This window comes from Maniola jurtina, chromosome 22, assembly GCF_905333055.1.
Source record: "Maniola jurtina chromosome 22, ilManJurt1.1, whole genome shotgun sequence".
Lineage (NCBI taxonomy): Eukaryota > Metazoa > Arthropoda > Insecta > Lepidoptera > Nymphalidae > Maniola > Maniola jurtina.
The window spans coordinates 7,682,580-7,700,144 of record NC_060050.1 but is presented as its reverse complement, the minus strand read 5'-3'; the positions used below and the strand labels follow the sequence as shown (position 1 = coordinate 7,700,144).

At 36.2% G+C, this 17,565-nt stretch overlaps 1 non-coding gene across 1 annotated transcript; it reads left to right on the top strand.

Moving 5' to 3' along the window:
- Positions 1 to 12,619: 12,619 nt before the first annotated feature.
- On the top strand, positions 12,620 to 12,691 carry Trnaa-cgc. The gene has a single exon. It is a non-coding gene; the product is annotated as a tRNA-Ala (tRNA).
- The last annotated feature ends 4,874 nt before the right edge of the window (positions 12,692 to 17,565 follow it).

The following is a 17,565-nucleotide window of genomic DNA, read 5'->3' as shown; positions in this document are numbered from 1 at the left end:
AGCCTGATGAACTTACTAGGGGTGAAAAATGAAAGGAGATAGTGTCAGGCCAAAGACTGACTTTACAACTGTAAAAAATATGAAATTATATATATAATATATAATTCTAAAATCGATAAAGATAATGGACAAACAAGTGACGCACGTACCTCAATATTTAAAAAATCGGCCAAGTGCGAGTCTGACTCGCCACAAGGGTTCCACTTTACAAGACCGTACAAGAAATACCTTTTTAATCAAAATATTTTATTTTAATTTATTTTTTTGTTACAGCGGCAACAGAAGTACACATTCTGTGAAATTTCAATCCTCTATCTATTATGATTTACGAGATATAGCCCGCTGATAGACATACGGACGGACGAATAGCGAAAGTTTAGTAATAGTGTCCCGTTACTAAACTGACTTGGGTACGGAACCTTAAAAAATTAACGCTGCCGAGACATGGTGTGTTTTCGGGAAAATTCATGTTTTTTTGGTACGCTTCCCATTCATTGATGTTTCAAAAACTAAAAAATAGACTCTATAAAATGTAATGTTAACATGATGCCGGTTTAACAGAGCGTTCGTAGAGTATCGTTTTCCAATAGAGCGATCATTTTGTGGGTACCTAACGATCATACAATACCTATCTAAACCTACAAAATCGGTTATAATGTTAATATTTTATTGGGTCGTCTAAACATGCATCAGGTAGGTACATTACACCAGCCTGAGTAGGTACAATTTATGTCACACTGATTGTACTACCTATGTCTCCCTATGTCTACCTATGTATCACTCTCCCGATTAGGTAAGTATAAGTACCTAGGCACTCTTCGGATTAAGGGTTCATTTTTTCTTTAAAATAAATTTTCCCAGAATACGTAAAATTAGACAATAAGTAGTGAATTCCAATGGCTGAAAAATAAAGATCAGGAAATGGTTGATGAAAAACTCTTACTAACATTATATTATAAACTAGAGGATGCCCGCGGCTTCGCCCACGTGGATTTCGGTTTTTTTTTAAATCCTACAGGAACTCTTTGATTTTCCGGGATAAAAAGTAGCCTATGCCCTTCCCCGGGATGTACCCCAAGTCTGTACCAAACATTGAAATCCGTTCAGTGGTTGGGCCGTAAAAAGGTAGCAGACAGATAGACAGACAGATAGACAGACACACTTTCGCATTTGTAATATTAGTATGGATGTGAAACTTTGTTTGGGTGTTTGTAATTCCTTCACGCTACATTTACGGAACTAATTTGCCTGAAAGTAATGGAAATAGCTTAAATACTTAATTTAATAAATTATTATAGAATCAATTAACACATTTTCTTTCAGGATTTTTAAAAACCTAAAGAAACTCCGACGAAGGCGCGTGTATCGTCTAACTATTATTAAAAATTAATATCAAAACGTAATATTACAAGCCAGATTCTATTATTCTCATAAAATGCAAACGAATCATATTAATAAGATTCTAGAATATGAAATAAAAAATGTCTTCCGACGTTGCGAAGACAAGTTTGAACATCATTTAATTAACGAAGAACGGGACGAAATGAAATTCCTTCCTTTTAAAATGGCAAGAAAAACCGAGTTGATAGTTTGTTCAGTCTAGCTAGATCCCGGATATCTTATCTCTCCGAGTTATTTCTTCCCAGTAAATATCTTTCCACAAAGCCATTGTGGTGGGTATCCCCTTAAATAATAATTGAAGTGTTCAGGTCGTCGGTTTATCTTTATATCTTGTAGGGGATTGTGGCAATCTTTTTGTGTACAATGTTTATTATTTAATATATTCAGGCGACCGGAGACTTTTTAACGTAATTGGGGCTTTCAAAGGATCATGGATACAGAGAAAACATTCCAAAATGATTCCAAGTGACTGTTTTTTGTTTTTCGGCTCGAAAATTCTGAAATTGTGCTGATTTATCCCATCATCCCAATTTAAAAGTTTCGACGCCCTCCTTTTCAGACCCTTTTACAATGAAAATAAAAATATTTTTTAAATTATTTTTAAGTAGTTTAAAAAAAACGTAAGTAGGCTATATTTAAATGTATTTAAATATTTATTTACTGAAATAAACAGTATGATAAAGTCACAAAGGCTTTTTTACCATATTTAAACCCTAAATATTCGTTCAACCAAACGATGATGAATCATGTTAATGAATGAAATGGTAATAATTAATCAAATTGTTAATCAGGGAAAATTTTAAGAGAAAATTTCGTAAAATTCCTTTGCAATCTTCTATTACCGCTTTATAAAAGAGCCTATACCTATACACCTGCAATATTGTTTGGTATACAGTGTTTGCTTCCTCAAAAGGAAATGATAGCAGGTAATACAATAAAAGGCAAAATGCTGACTCCATTCCAGACAAAACAATTCGCTCGACCGCCTACAGTATGAAGTAACTTATTGAATTAGGTAGAATATTGCGCAAGAATTTCATACTGTTTCATTTATTGTTACAGAGGAATGAGCAGTTTTTTTGTTTGTCTCTAAAATATTAAAGTACCTAGTATAAGTGCACTTATATTTTATTCAGGACTTTTGCCCATCTTTTGTCTAATGTATCCGAAATTTCACCAAAAGCGTGGGAGGCATTTAACAGTCCCTCTCAGAATGAAAAAAAAAAGGTTTAGGCCACAGTCCACCACGTTCCCCAAGTAGGTACCAATTGGCAGACTGTTGACACCATTGAGAACATTGCAGAAATTCATGCACGTTTTCTCACGATGTTTTCCGTCATCATTAAAATAAAAATGATATTTAACAAGTGTAAATTGAAAATTTATAACACCCCCGACAAGTGAAGGTTACAGTAATAACTAGAAAAGAGCTGATAACTTTCAAACGGCTTAACCGATTTTCTTGGATTATAGCAACACTCTCGATCAAGCCACCTTTACAACAACTAAACTAAACGGTTCCTTAGTTTAGGAGCTACGATGCCACAGACAGATACACAGATACACACGTCAAACTTATAACACGCCTCTTTTTGGGTCGGAGGTTAATTACTTAAAATGCACATAACTCCTAAAAGTTGCGTGTACCAGATTGAACTCCGAACCTCCCAAATAAGAGACCGAAGTCGTAACCTCTATGCTATCCACTCGTCTCTAGGTAGGTGCACCTATTTTCCCTAGTGTGATTTTATCAAAAAAAATTTTGAAGACAAAGAAAGACGAGCCTACCCAAAGTGTACCAATTCCATCATCATAATAACATTTGGTGTATGCAAATTCGCAACATACAGAGGTGGCATTGCCAATTTGGCACCCGAATATGGTTTCGATTCATGATATCGGACGAAAAAAATATTTTTCCTTATGAAATTGGCCAAAACGATGATAGTCTATTTATGGACAGAAAAACTGTTCATGGACAAATTGCCGGCGGCGGTTTGGCATTTCTTATAGTATATTTTGCTCATATTATTTTATTGCAGTCGATTTTTTCCTGACTTAGTTTATGTAAGCAAAGGAGTACCTAGGTAATTTTATGTTAGGCAACTTTTCACAAAAGTTAGTTTGTATACAACCTACCTACCTACATGGGTCATTTACAAAAATCTTTTTCTATGAAGCTATTAAAAGTAAATACAACACTAGCCATCAAGCCGTTGCTAGCCGCAAAATTTTTGTTTGGAACGTCTAGTGTGTCATACAGGTAGGTCGTTATAATCCGCTAGAATATACTGACCCATATCTTGGAACATTACCTGGATATTTTTAAGATTGCTGTCTTACAAGCTATTTCTTTTATAAGTGACATTCTTATTTTATAATTTCACAATTATCTAGAAAAATTGATTTCCTAATCTAAATAATTATACCTCGCCTAGACTTGGATAGATAAATCTTATAACATTGTGTCACAATTTTGCAAATAAAAGCAATGTAGCTAGGTATTTGTACTTTACAAACAAAAAGCAGTTAATACATAAAAATAAATATATCTACTTACTTCCTCAAAAGCCTTCGCTTAAAACTCAATTCGGCTCCTAATGCATGTTTACACGGATTAAAAGCACCGTCCCCAATTCTGTCTATCTGAGGATTAAGGAAAAATTTCAGAGCAAATCCGCTAAAACCAGATTTCATTCCCTGAACATGAATGAAACGCAAAAAAAAAATATTTTTAAGTTACAATGTTTATCCCTTAATAATATGCCTTTTTCCATATTAAGCACCAACTTGGCCGTTACCATCTAACTGTATCAAAGCATCCACCAAGTTTCTTGCTGGCTCTTTTCGGTAGGGAAGGCATTCCGAAAGGGTAGATGCATTTGACGATTCAAAAGTATATATTATAAGTACTTGTACACGATTAATTGAATAAAATCTTTCTTTTTCTATATGGTCACTTACCACCACATGAGATCACAGTCAGGTCACTTAAATCATCAGATTTAAGAGAAAGTCCCATTGATGGGATTTGAATCTGCGACTTATTGGACCAGCTTTCTAAATTTTTGAGTTATGGCGACTTAAATAAAGTAGCTATACTATATATTTGATATAGTACCTTAAAAGTTATTAGTTTTAGTTAATTACATTTTTAAGCCCCGACCCAAAAAGGGGGGGTGTTATAAGTTTGACGTGTGTCTGTGTATCTGTGTATCTGTCTGTGGCATCGTAGCTCCTAAACTAATGAACCGATTTAGTTAACACTAACATTGTAATTTCTCATCAGTAAGAATTTTATTACGAGGTAATGTCAACATAAACATCTTGAAAGTCGGCACGTCTGTAGAAAGCTTTAGTGCGCGCGTTTTCTACAAGAATCTAATAACGGCATCTTATTGCTTTCCAATCACGTCTCTAGATAGACCAACCTGAGTTTTGCGGGCTATCCATTGCTCTCCGTGTAATTGAAATTGCATCCGATTGTCAACAAGATTTGTAACTTCAAATGCAATATCAAAACAATACTATAGAAAAGGCGATTTGTTCAATTAAAATTGCGTTTTGTTCCATAACGTCTTCTATTTATGTTCAAGTGCGACTCGGATTCGCACAAGAAGGGTTCCGTACCATAACACAAGATTATGTAGGTATTTTTAATTATTTATTAATTTACTAAGTGGCCAGTTTGATTTCTTTATTGTTCTTTGTTATTATATCGCCAATAGACAATTACACACTTTGAAAATTTCAACTCTACCTGTTACGGTTAGAATAGAATAGAATATATTTTTATTCAAATAAACTTTTACAAGTGCTTTTGAATCGTCAAAATACTTTACCATGTGATACAGACCGCTGACAGACAGACAGACGGACGGACAGCGGAGGCTTTAGGGTCCCGTTGCCACCTTTCGGGTACCTAAAAATAGATTTATCTTTGTTTGTTTAGTTTTTTTGGTTTGGGAGTTAAGACTTCAACGCTTTTATAACCGAGAGCTACATCAGGATTAGAGGCGCCCATTGGCACTGATTCTTTCTACGGATGTTTTCGTTTCTGATTTGATTGCGAGAGTTACTCCGAGCAATACGCAATTCTCTCCATCGCCCATTGATCACTATAAATAAGTACTTATTACATCGATTTTCCTACTTAAGGATTTTATTACTAGGTTAAAGTCTTGCTAGTAAATTTAATACTGCTTAGAAATTCCAAAATTGTTCTACTTAGATTTTAGACCAACCAAATATTTTACAAGTTTTCTTACAAACGATCTACTTACTATGTATTTCATTTGCTACGTACTCTTCATTTCATATAGTATAAGGGATAAAACACAGTGTGATAAGACATTGGTACTCGTGGACCGACATTTTGTCTCGGTTTTATACTCGTTGGTATTGTGCTCAAACCCAAAAATAATCCCTGGCGCGTGTAGTGTGCGCTATGGCCATACTAAGGGATCTGTCCGCTGAAGAGGAACGGAGCGGATTAGAGCGATCATGTTACATTATTGAAAAATAAAGTGATGAAATAAAAACGTAACCATCAATGACGTTTTTAGTCTGCTGATCACATCTCCGCTCCGTTCTACTCCATTTCAGATAACCTTATTTGAGATCACGGGTTTGCTTCTGCTTAAAGTAATCACACAACATTTTGTCTACACAAAAGTGAATAGTGTGCTCTTACCCTAAAGTGTATAAATTTTATGAGGTTCGACGACGAGTCCTATTTCCACGATACGTCTCGATGTTCCGTGAATATAAATTCGGGAAAGTATTATTTTACTACCTTCAGTTTTCACACTCGATATATTAGGTACACAAAAAATATTATGTAGGTACCTACCCAATACCTACTTTCTACTCTCCTACCTTTATTTATAGAACTTACGCTTTTTTCTTACTCACTAAATAGGCAAGCGCTTGACCACAATCACACCTGATGGAAAGTGATGATGTGGTCTAAGACGGGACGAGCTTACCTAGAAGATGCCTATTCACTCTTGTTTTAAAGATACCCGGATTGTAATATCTACTTAATTTAGAATTTTGGAGTCTAAACTTAAGTACCTGATTGTTTTTAACAAGTATTTATGTTACTTGTATGATAGGCTCGATAGAAAAGTGGTGTACCAGATCTGAACTTTGAGGTTCAAAATAGATAATGGAAGCCTACTCAGTGAAGTTCAAACACAGAATAATCCCTATACATACTGTCTGTCTGTCTTTCTGCTAGCTTTTCAGGGCACTACAATCTAACCGATTTTGATGGGTACAGAGTTAAATTATATCCCGGGGTAGGACGTAGGCAACTTTTTATCACGGAAAATCAAAGAGTCCCCACGGATTTTTAAGCTAAATGAAATACCTACAGTATAAAAGCCGCATTGAAACTGTGATGCCATAAACCACACAAACAATTAAAAAATTCTACAATATTAAAAAACAAGCTATACATATATTTACTATTCGTCTTAGCTATAACTTAATTAAAGGTATTGTTCGCGAGTTTGTTTTTTGATTAACCCATTTTAATGACTTTTTCAGTAACGTAATCTAGGTATAGGTACATATATTTTTCATAGGTACATCATACATTCAGTTTTTATAGTTTTAAGTATTTATAGTAATTTTATATGCATAAAAATATATTTTCTTAAATAATTGTATTACAGATATTTTAGGTACATATAATGAATAAAATGTACTTACTTACTTAACTAAAGCTTACCGACTTCAAATGCTTTTGAAAAACTTTAAAAATGTTTTTTTACTGCCTATTGTATGTATTTTTTCAATTTGAGAGATAAGTATAGTTAGTGGAATGTAGAAACTTTAAAATTGTGCGTCATAAAAACAATATTAGCTAACTTGAGCGTTGGTACTGTCGTAAAAAACTTTGCGCGTCATACTTTTATCATTTCATTAAATATTTTGTAACTTTAACGACCACATTATGTTAGGCGGACATAAAATTTCATCTCGTTACTCAGGAGACTGGCCATCACAGGCGTTCACTTCATAGAGACGATAAGGCAATGCCTGCCCACCTAATAGGAAAAGCGCTGATCAATTATTTCTTTCTTCCTCATTGCTGAAAGTAGTTATCCCTTTCCATTAATGAAAATAGTAGGGGTTTTCTTAGGTTATTGATTCGGTGGACTCCCAGATCCTTTCACATATCTGTTTTTACGCGGCATGGTACTCCTATCGAAAATGCTAACCACTAAGACCAACGAGAAGAACTAAACTAGATATAGAAGGTAGATATCTGCATCTAAGCGTAATAGGCGTATCGAATTGTAAATCAATGCCCCTGACAGGAGGCATGCATGAGGCTATAAATATTCAGGCCCAGAAACAACACTCCGAGAATCGAATACAGAACAATCGGAGCATCTTAACAGCTGGGCCGCAGGCGTTTGCATAATCAGACTGTTTTGCTGTGTGGTATTGAGGATTATACATGTGTGGCTTTGTGGCATGTTTTTGTATTAGTTGTGGTAGGACCACCAGACCAGAGATAGATTAGCTTATTAGTATTTAGGTTTACTATATATACACCACTTTCCACTGTCCATTTGTTCGTTTTCTCGCTAGCGTTAAGGTTGTCTGGAAAAGATTGGTACTCACTGCGATAAAACCGCCTTTATGTACCTTGGTACTACATTTTAAATTTTCTTTTTTGTAACCTGTCATGTGTGTGCAATAAATTATATACATACATAATTATGTACATACCACAGACAAGAGAATAAATTTCCTATTCGCCTGTTCCAAATTACTGGGAATCGGGCCCCAGGATCCTACTTAGATAAGACTACCACACCATTCACGAAGGTTGTATGCAAAAGGCACTTTTTAGTTTTTTCACCTACACCCCTATTTTTGCCGTATGAATAGAAATCTGCACATTGTAGTGGAGTTAATTTTTGATAAGCTGCATATGAGGTCGACGTGTGGGGAGTAATAACAATGCCGCTTTGTTTTTCAAAGGGTTCCGTACCTCAAAAGGAAATAAACAATTACAGGGGGTTGTCTACTTGTCTGTTGTGTCGTTCCGTGAGTAACTATGGCAGTTTTCCTTTCTTCCTTAATTTCGTTAAGAGGGGTCTCTCCGTCACTCGCTCCATACAAACGTAGTTCCAATTTCATTTGAATATCAAGCAACCAAAGTCCATGAAATTTTGCAGACATATTCTAGAAACTAATATGTATGCCTGTGGTTTTCCAGATTTCTGTTAAAATATTCGGTTTCAAAGTTATGCGGTCTTAAAAATTCACATACAAATCTTTGAGCCCCTGTAATTTAAAAAATTAATATTTTTAGAAAAATTTAAAACACCACAGGCACAGATATTAGGTTCTAGAATATGTATATAAAATTTTATGGACTTTGGTTGCTGAATATTCAAATGAAATTGGAATTACGATTGTATGGAGTAAGTGGCGGAAAGAGCCTTGTTAAATACTAATATGATAGAATTAATTGTAAAAAATATAGATATCTATATGCCGTTGTGAACGTATATTTTAGACTAAGTAGGTACCTACCTAAATACCAACTGATTGGCCGCTGGATTCAGGCGGCGCAAAACCGTGGCGTGTGGAGGTCCCTACAACTTACAAGAGACCTACCTAATGTCTAGCAGTGAACGTCTACTGGTTGATAATGATGATGATGATATTCCAAATGTTATCTATACTAATATTATAAATGCGAAAGCGTGTCTGTCTGTCTGTCTGTCTGTCTGCTACGCTTTCACGGCTCAACCGCTGAACCGATTTTAATAAAATTTTGTACAGACTTAGGATACATTCCGGGGAAGGACATAGGCTACTTTTTATCCCGGAAACACAAACAGTTCCCGCGGGATTCCTAAATACTCGTCCACTTGATCGATTCGTATGAAATTTGGTACCGAGGTAGCTTGCGTCCCTGTAATTGACATAGGCAACTTTTCATCCCGGAAAATCAAACTGTTTCCACGGGATCCTTAAAAACCTAAATCCATGCGGACGAAGTCGCGGGCATTCTCTAGTCAAAAATGAAAGAAGATTACAACCATTTACAATGAGAAGTCACAACAACAAACAATATTATTATCCATTTTAATAGGAGCTACAGAGATTTTCCTGGCTCACTCTAATTTCGAAGAGTTTTTACACGTTATGGGCTCATTGTAAGCCGGGGAATGGTCCCCATAATCATCGGATTATGGAACGAAATCCTTTAATTAAAAGTTTAGTCCTGAAGGAACGCTTTGGTCTAAAGCTTTTGGACCAATTTGTAAATGCGAAGTGATGCTTTCTAATCTCTGAACTGATGGCACGTTTCAGCTATGGAGAGAAAAAAAAAGAAAGAAAGAAAAAGTTTATTTTTTAAGTCTGGTTGACAACTAGTCAAATCAGTATCTTTTTATCAAACGTCATACACGCTTAGTAGAGCTTCTATGAAATACTGGCATATGACGACACAATGATTTGACGTGCTTTTTTAGTTTAATAGATGGTTAAAACTAACAAAGGACGTGGATTTAACGTATTTTGGGAGACCTTTTTATTTAATAAAAAATCACATGCTGAAAAATAATTTATTTTACAGGAACAATCAAATGGTACATTATTTCTATATAGGTTTTTTTTTGAGGGTTTGATTCCGAGCATAAACTCTGTGTTTTAAGTATTTAATTAGCTTAGTCAAATCAGCCATGCTGGGTAGTTTGGTGAAGTCAGTACTAAAGAACTTCAAAAATGTAATCATTATTTTTTGGTGTCTCTCTATGAGTACGAATTTTAGTGGCACAGGCTTAACTTTTACATATTTGTCTTTTTCGTTTCATAGCTCAAAAAAAATAGCATTGCAATATATATTTGCATCTATTGTTGTTTCATATGAATTCAATTTAAAAACGAACGAGTTTTGCCCACCGTTGTTTATTCATTACGATTCCGTAAATCGGTTAGCCGGAAAATATTAATCGGATCACGGCCCGATATTTGACGAACTGACGAATTTACTAACTTGACGCGACCACTAAATTAATATTGGAGCAACGACCTCAACTAGCATGTTGTACCTACGCAATAAATAGGTATGTACTTAGGTTATTGCGAACAAAAATCGAGTTCTAACTTTTATGTGAAAGCTGAAAGCTGTGCTACTCATTACCGGTTATACCTACGGTTAGGTTATCCCGCGGCGCCTGTAGTAAACAAAGTCGAAAAATCTCAAGCGCCGGAATAAACTGTGTCATGTGTGGCACACAACCCAAATAAATGCTGAATGGTCAACCCATTGCCGGCCCACTACTGAGCACGGGTCTCGTCTTAGAGTGAGAAGGGTTTAGGCCATAGTCAGCTACGCTGGCCCAATAACGATTAGTAGACTTCACGCACTTTTCAGTACATGGAGAACTCCCAGGCATGCACGTTTCCTCACGATGTTTTTATTCACCGTTGAAACAAGTGATATTTAATCGCTTAAAACGCACGTAACTGAAAAGTTAGAGATGCGTACCCGGGATCGAACCCCCGACTCACGATTAGGAGCCGGACGTTCCGACCTTTGAAAGAAATTGCACACATATTATACTTTATCCAGAATTCCCCATATGAAAAGATAAGAATAACAAAGTGACCTTATTTATACCAGTATCATAAGTTTCTAACAAGCACTTCTTTGGTCAACAACATGACAAATCCGACTAGTCGGACTTATCAAACAAAAACCTGTCCACTGTTCAGCGCGCAAGGGTAGTCCAAATATACGGTGATTGATAATCCAGAGTAGGGTAGCCATAACTCGAGTTGACTATACTAATCCTGTTTTGTATCATTCCTTTAGAAAAACTGTATGAGCGAAAACATAATCTATAAGAAGTACTTTTTTCTACTTTATGGAAAACTGTGACTGAGTGACATTTGTATAGAAGCAGGCGTTAAGTACTTTATGATAGGTATACAAATAATCTATTTTGCTTTAATCCGCTAAAAAGGCAAATCTGTACCACATGCAGCATGCGAAATGCACCACCCACCCTTCTTCTGCGAAGTATGCAGGGAAAAGCCCCAAGCAAGCCCCAAGTACTACGCAACACCACATAAATTCACCAGAACACTGACGCACGTTTCGCTCCGACACCGGAGCACTCTTAGGAGATGTCAATCCTACAATGCACTTAAAAGAACTTAAAATTAATTCAAAAAATTAAAAAGTGTTATTTCTTATATCATGGTATAACAGATTTCGTATGCGAGTCCGATTCGCACTTGGCCATAAATTATTTTTTCATACTTTATCTTGTGACATCGGATAAATCTTTTACAATAGGTAATTATTGTCACCCTATCTGTACGGCAATCGTCGACGGTTGTGTTTTGCTCGTTAAAATGTCTTGCTTGACCTCCCACCTCCCATCCTACCAAAATCTCTGATCTATCTCGATACATGATCTATAAGAACCCTTAACACAACAGCTTGATCAGTGTGCGTCACCTATATTATCTGTACCTACTTACAAAGATTTCATTTGTACCATGCTTCACACAAACGTGGTTTGATTCCAATCAAACTCAATGGGTCTAGAAATTAGTTATCTGTTTCCGTAAAAAGTAAGACAGTAGTAATGTATATAGGTCCTAGGGTCCTATACCTAAAATAGTTGACCGTTCAATTGATAATTCTCAATTTTAATTAATTTCTCAAATTCAAATTCAAAATATTTTTATTTAATTAGAATTTTACAAGTTCTTTTGAATCGTCAAAAGGATCTACCACTGGTTCGGAATGCCTTTCCTACCGAGAAGAACCAGCAAGAAACTCGGCGGGTGCTCCTTTCAAAGATTTGATAATATACAATATTATGCCATGTATAAAAGCAATCGAGTTCATAGCATAATATTATGATCCATTAATTTGTACTGCTGCAAAGGTGTAAACTACATATTGAAAGTATAAACACCGAGAAAGACCTTGATCTAAAAGGGTAAGCCTGCACTGCAAGTTTTTACCGTGCGATTTTATTCGCAGAATTCTGTGACATATTATGGAAATTGTAGGTATGACAAAAACTACGACAGACAAAAATACGTGCGATCAGCTTTACCTATATAATTTCCATGTCATCGCGTGGTGCAGTGTTTTGCAGTGCGGGCTTACCCTAATATGTAGACGGCTAATCAGTACTAGTTTTTCAGTATCGCTACCATCGGGGGTGTAACTCAGTGGTAGAGTGTCTGCTTCGCATGCTGAAAGTCCTGGGTTCAAATCCCAGCACCTCCACACAAATATTCTTTTTTATTTTTCTTTTAAAGAAATTTGCATCTGTAAAAAATTAAATTTCTTTACCTTAAGATTTTACTTTTTAATTTATATTATACTTTTTTGAATCTAAGAGTCAGAAGTACCTCATTGTTGTAAGAAGGCAGTATAGATTATACTTTAGTTTTCCTTAGTGTTTATTCACTATCGATAAGATTAAACCACTGACCTATATTAATATCTACACGTTGGAACTGCGATTGCCTACCTGGTTTTGAAGCAACTTGGTTTTTCATGTGAGCGTACTCGGAACTAAATATGAGACATCTGTCAACATAATGTCAACACGAACACCTTTTGACAATTTTAATCCCCGGTACGCTAGTTGGAGCACTTTAAATCGGCACAAAATATAACTAACTAGCTGATACCCGCGACTTCGTTCGCGTGGATGTAGGTTTTTAAAATTCCCGTGGGAACTCTTTGATTTTTCGGGATAAAAAGTAGCCTATGTGCTAATCCAGGGTATAATCTATCTCCATTCTAAATTTCAGCCTAATCCGTCCAGTAGTTTTTGCGTGAAGGAGTAACAAACATACACACACACACACACATACAAACTTTCTCCTTTATAATATTAAGTGTGATATATTTTCTACTAAGCACACGTCTTCCAGTGTACTTGTATATGTATGTCCATTCAGTGGATTAAACCCATACTGACCTTCCTATTCGTTGTTTTGTTAGAAAATAACAGCTCTAATCACTTTTTTAATCACACACGTAGGTATTATTCTAATTTCTAGTATTGCCTCTACTGTGGTTAACTTCATTCCCCATAAAATCGCATATAATTTTTCTAGAAATTTCCGTTTTATTTCTGAGAAGCGATGGCTCGAGGTGCCGTCAGGTTAATCACAATTAAGCCCATTGACACGCAAACAGCTACTTGCGTGCTTTTTCTGCAATCCTAGTGTTTTGCATAAACTACACACATTTTTGTAATCATACAACGCGAAAAAACTTTGCATATTCGCATTAATTGAAGTTCTTTATAACATGAAAATACTTTTAATGAAGTGGAAAGAAAATTTTGTGGCTGAATGTATTTTTTTTTCTCATAGCTTTTATTATAACTTATAACATATTTTATGGTTTTTTTATATTATAGATTGCCCGCTTTGACAACGCATTATCATAGCGTGCAATGCATTTAAAATTAAGTATATCACACGGACAAAGTTACTGGCAAACGCTAGAAGTTGGACTTCGTCTGTGTTGGTGTTAGCTGGTGCTAAGTGTGTAAGCTTTTGGAGTGTTTTTTTTTTTGTTAAAACTGACTGTTAAGCGCTCTAAGAGGGTGCCGTGCGTGTGTCGGCGGGCGCCGGCACAGACGAAGTCCATAGTTTCCCTAACTTGTTACAAATAACTACAAACTTGACATTGGCTAATCTTTGTAAAGCCAGACGAGTGAGAAAAAAAAACGCTAGAAGTATATTCGAGTTGGTTGCTGTTTCTTCTCAGTAAGAAGGGCTTACCGAACCAGGCAGCAGTGGTAGATTCTTTGGCCGATTCAAAAACAACTTTATTGGAGCAAAAATCTTCTTATTTTTATTAGTACAGTACCTACTTTCTATAATATCATCGATTTATCAGCGGCTCACTACCGAGCACGGGTCTCCTTTTAGAAAGGAAAGAATATTGGGCATAGCCCGCCTCGCTATTTTCCTCACCTCCATTGGCAGACTTCACACGCCTTTGAGAACTCTCAGGTATGCAGGTATCCTTTCCACACGAGTTTTCCTTCACCATTATAGCAAGTCCGATGGTCGCTCCATCCAAACGTAGGTAGGTTAGTTTCTAATTTGAATATTGACCAATCAAACTCGATGTAATATTGTAGAAACTAATATCTATGCCTGTGGACCGTTATAGAAACTAATATCACACGTCATATCATGCCTAATCTATGTCTATGCCTAAAGACCGCGTAACTTGTTACTGAATATGTTTCTACATGCCCTAAGTAAGTACCTACTACCAGGAGCGACGAGTACGTAGGTTTAGCTAGTAATATAAATGCAAAAAAGGCTAGCATTTTTGCATTACTTAAAGTCAGCTTAAACTTAGATTTACAACACGTAATAGTTATTAGAGGGGAAGGCATTTTATTACAGCCAGTGCATGTTTTCGCAAAAAAATAAAGCCTTAATTAAAATTAGAAAGGCAATAATTTTTAAAAAGATTTATTGCAACATAATTGGCGCACACTTAACAGGATTTTAATAACATTTTAACTTGCAAAATTTCTAAAAAATTAAACTGAATAAGTCTAAGGCTGCAGTTGTATACAGTATTTTGACTTTGCTCGGACTAATAAGGGACAGGTCGTATTATGCAATCCTATTTCCTAAGCGACTTAGGTACGCAGTAAACGCAGTCAGTCAGTCAGTTCTAACCTTTAGTAACTTTAAACTAAATTGATCACATTTTTAGCAAAGCAAGTTCGAAGCCATGACGTAAGTATAAACATTTGAGCTCAGATTCCCACTGCTGTTGGCGACCTGCCAATTGACTCTGCGATATAGTTAAACGCGTTTCCCCTCGCTCGCTGACAATACGGAAGTGTTGCTTTGCTTGTTTACTTACTGCAGCTATTGCTTTATAGATTTCAGATTTAAAAGGTAAGTAATATACTTAACAGGGATCTCTCCGTCACTCGTTTCCACTCGTTTCATACAATCGTAGTTCCAATTTCATTTGAATATTAAGCAACCAAAGTCCATGAAATTTTGCAGACATATTCTAGAAACTAATATCTGTGTCTGTGGTGTTTTATATTTTTCTAAAAATGTGTAGTTTTAAAATTACAGGGGCTCAAAGATTTGTATGAAAATTTTTAAGACCGCGTAACTTTGAAACCGAATATTTTAACAGAAATCTGGAAAACCACAGACATAGATATTAGTTTCTAGAATATGTCTGCAAAATTTCATGGACTTTGGTTGCTTAATATTCAAATGAAATTGGAACTACGATTGTATGAAACGAGTGGAAACGAGTGACGGAGAGAGCCCTCTTAAACGCGTTTCCCCTCGCTCGCTGACAATACGGAAGTCTTACTTTGCTTGTTTACTTACTGCAGCTATTGCTTTATAGATTTCAGATTTAAAAGGTAAGTAATATACTTAATAATGAAACAATTTCGTTCAATATTTTACGACGCTCGTACGATACGCTTCAATTTTTAAATAGAACAAAACCAATGCTGAAATAAGTAGATACTTAAGCTACCTTATAATTACAGAAACTTAAAATTCTAAATATTAAATCTATAGAAACTTTGCTCGGACTGAGAACGCTGAAAACAACACAGCATTTATATCGCTGCTTAATTACTTATTGTCGCTGACATTTTGTTTGCATGTGCGTAAATCTTGTACTTACCAACAGTGTGTTTGTCTATGGTCGGGGCAATCCAAATTGTTCGTATTCACAAGGTTCATACTTCACGTGCGTACTGAGCTTTACAAATAAGCTTATAATATTGTAAAAGTGAGGCAGGCAAGTGCGGCCGTTTCACACGTCGCACGCTTTTCTCAACTAAGTGCGGTTACGCACTGCCCTACTTTTCACGGATCCGAATCCGTGAAAAGACGTTCCGAAGTAGTCATACAACTATTTATATCGTAGTTTATGCACTAGTTCCGACTTCTGTCTTCTGATTTATCGACGTCATCCGTGTTGAACGCTTTCGCATTACCTCGGATTCAAATCGGGCATATCCGCGCTAACTATTTATATTTATATTCATAATATTCATATCTTGAGCTCTACTTAGTAATGACTTGTAATATGTCAAAGATGTCCCCGGCTCTGAATAGCTTGGATTTGAATCAGAGATCGGATTAGTGTGTAAGCATTAAGCAATATCCGAATTCGGTCCGCCATATTTTCATGCATTCAGATCGGATGCAGTGTGTGACCGCTCTGAAAATTGAGTTAACTACTTCGTTTTGATTGATGAACTTTTATGAATTTACAATAACTATACAATAACTAGAAATCTGTGGTAAGCCTTTATTGAACACAAATTCACCCAAAACTCAGTTTTTGACTAGGTAGTAGAATATAGATTTGTGTTAAAACGAAAATTGCTCAATCGTTTAGTGAGGAAGCGTGCTCTGCTCCAGGCAATGACGTGTAAAACGGCCGTACTTGAGCAAGTATGCCCACGCGAGCTGGCGATTCGCCAACCGGCTGTGTGAGCGTAATAGATTTATACCTTACTAGAGGATGCCCGCGGCTTCGTCCGCGTGGATTTAGATTTTTGTAGATCCCGTGCGAACTGTTTGAGTGTCCGGGGTAAAAAGTTGTTTCGATAACAGGGATGCACGCTACTTCGGTACCAAATTTCATACAAATTGGTTAAGCGGATGGTCTTTAGGAATGGACGGTCTTTAGGAATCCCCCGGGAACTCTTTGATTTCCCGAAAATCAACCCGGCTTATATCCCGGGGACGGCCCTGGGATATAAGCTAACCCTGTACCAAAAGTCAGAATCGGTTACACTGTTGTGCCGTGAAAAGGTAGCAGACAGACAGACACACTTTCACATTTATAATATTAGTATGGAAGTATGGATAGTTTTCCCTCTGATATTCTTATAGCGAGATCTAATAGTAGCCAATAATCTCTTTACATTAATGGGTATTTAAAACTACTTTCACAATACGACTATTCGTATTGTGAAAGTACATAGTTGTTTACTCTTGTATTAAAGTAGGTACTTACTGTCGCTGAAAAATTGCTCTGCGTGAACAGGCAACTGGCCAACCGACTCAACTTATCGTTTGCTTTTAGGATCGTGCGACGGGTCTGCCCGCGAAATTCAA